Raw genomic sequence first — 2,985 nt, 5'->3', positions numbered from 1 at the left:
AAAAAAAAAAAAAAAAAAAAAAAAAAAGAAGCAATTCTAATATAAAATAATTCCAGAATTCAGAAAAAGAGTTTTGGTCTCAACTTGAGGGTGGGCAGAATTACTTGGGACCCACCTTACTGAAGCACAGCGATGCTGGTCCCATCCCAACGCTGAGAGAAGGACATCATTGGTATTTAGACAACCCTGTGGAGTGGTTTCATTAATTTACTTCCTTTTCCCTTTTGCTGCCTTCAGCAAGCCTATAGGAGGCCACGGGAGGATGTTGACAGTAGACGTTGTCACAAAACTGGAAGGTGGTATAGGTGTCCAGGTAGATGGAAGAGAAGCTGGAGGGCTGGAAGGCTGTCTACCTTAGGAGAGAAAAAACAGGCCACACATGAAATGTAATTTAGGGAGAAAACAATTTGAGATTGAATTTTTCTTTTCCTGTGGAAACTTGTGTAATTCTTATAACAGTTCATATATGCCTGTTTATTATGGACAATAAGTTGCCTTTTGTTTTGTTTTTACCACTAAATACAGTGTGATTGTCACCCTTAGTTTTGTGTCTTCTGACACACACAGCTAGGATTTAAATTGCCTGGTCAAAGGGTATGTGTATTTTCAGCATTAATGAAATACTTCAGTGTTTTCTGAAATGGTTGGAGCACTTAACTCCTATCTGCAATGTCTGTGTCCCAGATGATATATATCCCCACTAGTTTGATTTTGTCAGATTATCTGTTGGGAGTGGGTCAAGTTTTGTGAGCCTGACTTTTCATATGTGTGTAGATTTACAGGTTCAGCTCTGTGGCACAGCTTACTCCCTATTTCCAGTAATGCCCTGGCCTCTGGGGTCATGAAGGAAGTGTGCCCAGGTGTACTACTCTTTATCTCCCCTCTTGCTAATTTATAAAGCCTTCACTTCCATAAGTACTTTCTGAATTAATACCACTTGCATTAAAATCCTTCTGTCTCTTCCCTTAGCTTTCCCAGCACAACCTGCTTGTACCTCATTCATGTACACCATTATTAATTTGCACTTGTGTTGATCTGTCAGAGTTGATAAGGCACTACCCTCCGATCTCTCTACTGTTGTCATAGTTTTCTTTCTTTGAAAAAAAGTTTCTGGCTCAGGTTCTCATTAGCCCCTCTCGTTTATGGGATAAAATCTAAACCCTTAAGCATTACATAGAACCCTTCATTAAATCAATCTGCTGGCACTTAGGAGACAGTAAGTGTTGGTTGTTATCCTAATTTTGCATTCTGTATTACCCTGCAGATCATCTGGATGAATTTGACTAAATCTGCTTCCCTAACTGACTTTACATTTTGGGAAAGTTCATGTCTAGAGAAGTTGAAGGAATAGTATGAGCATCTGGGCACTTACCCCCTGAACTGAAAGAGTTAACACCTGGTCATTTGTATGTATATTACCCATTGTCTACTTTCTTCTGTCACATTTGTGACTCTGGAAATTTTGAAATAGTGCTCTTGGTTATCCATTAAAAAGGGATAAAATAAACATGCTGCTGCTCCTGCTGCAGCACTTCAGTAGTAATAAAAAAATAACTTCAGTGACTTGGTTTTTTTTCTGCCAAAGTAAATGTTGGCTCTCTTTCAGATGTAGTAATGTTGCTTCTCTAAATTTGTTCGAGTTAAACTAAAGCAGGGCCAAGTTGAGAAATTAGTTTCTCGGTTTTTTCCCTTCCAATTTAGAAAAAAAATAAGTTTTGGATACTCTTGTTCCTATAATTTTCTTCCTTGTTCCTTACTCTTCCTGCATTAAAAAAGATCATAAAGAATAAGCTAAGAACGTTAGTGGAAGGAGCAAAGATCCAGCCTTTTTACATTCTTTTTGTGGAGTTATTGTTGGTAGTAATCTTAAAATAGGGTGTCTGAATCCACGTTGAGGCAGTTAATTCAGTAGCACAGTTTCTTGTGAACCACAAAATGCTAAGTAAAGGTAGAGTCTTAACCCCCTACTCCTGCTTTTTTTTCCCCTTGGGCAATGCCCCCTGTTTCCCAGGCTGGAGTGTAGTGAATGGTGTGATCTTGGCTCACTGCAACCTCTGCCTCCCAGGTTCAAGCAATACTTCTGCCTCAGTTCCCGAGTAGCTGGGATTACAAAAATGTGCCACCACACCTGGATAATTTTTGTATTTTCAGTAGTGATGGCCTTTCACCATGTTGGCCAGGCTGGTTTTGAGTTCCTGACCTCAGGTTATCCCCCTGCCCTGACCTCCCAAAATGCTGGCAGTATAGGCATGACCCACCGCACCCCGCCAACCGTGACTGTTAACGTGATTTTTGCCTTTTTGTGATTTTTAGCTTATGCTTGCGAAATACACACTAGCTAGGAAATCCAAGCAGGTATCACATCATGCTGCCATATGAGTGATAACTGAGAGTTATCGTGCATTAGCTGGTATTTGACAGATTTCCAGGTATGTTAGAAAGTTTCAGTGAGTCAGTGTTTGTTGTGTATAAACATTCGAGATTGCGATATGCCTGTGAGTTGCAGCTTCCAGTCTGTGGGCACATACTGCTTGGAGGGCGAGCTGGTTGCAACCCTCTTTCTGTAATAAGGAACTGGCTTGGCTAGGCGACCTACAAAGTCATTTTGGATTTGACCCAGACTGGCTGTGCCTCACTCTTTACTGCAGTTTAAATCATGTGATGCTATTAAGATAATAACTTTGTCCAAGAGCAAAAGAATGTGAATACATTGTGGTATGTGTGAATTCAGAAACAGCATTCAAGATCAGATTCAGAAAGGTTAAGAGCAAAATCTGAAGTTCCTATGTCTCCCATTGTACTGTCTCTTCCTCAAAAGTGTGTTAAGAAGAAATAACTTGAGTAAGCTGTCCGAGTGGTTTGCATGTCCTTCTAGTCTTTCTGTGTATTTACCTGTGTACTTGCATGTTTATGTAAACATACAGATGGGTTCCCCGCGGGGGTTCCTACACTTCACTTTGGGCCTATTTTTTTTTTTTTTTTTTT

At 40.1% G+C, this 2,985-nt stretch overlaps 1 protein-coding gene across 4 annotated transcripts in view; it reads left to right on the top strand.

Moving 5' to 3' along the window:
• The window catches only part of JARID2 (jumonji and AT-rich interaction domain containing 2), a 283,238-nt gene that overhangs the window by 36,237 nt on the left and 244,016 nt on the right, over positions 1-2,985 (top strand). The gene's annotated exons all lie outside the window — the stretch shown is intronic.

Source organism: Sapajus apella, unplaced genomic scaffold, assembly GCF_009761245.1.
Source record: "Sapajus apella isolate SASKATOON/1434 unplaced genomic scaffold, GSC_monkey_1.0 scaffold63, whole genome shotgun sequence".
Taxonomy (NCBI): Eukaryota; Metazoa; Chordata; class Mammalia; order Primates; family Cebidae; genus Sapajus; species Sapajus apella.
This window is presented reverse-complemented; position numbering and strand designations above follow the sequence as displayed.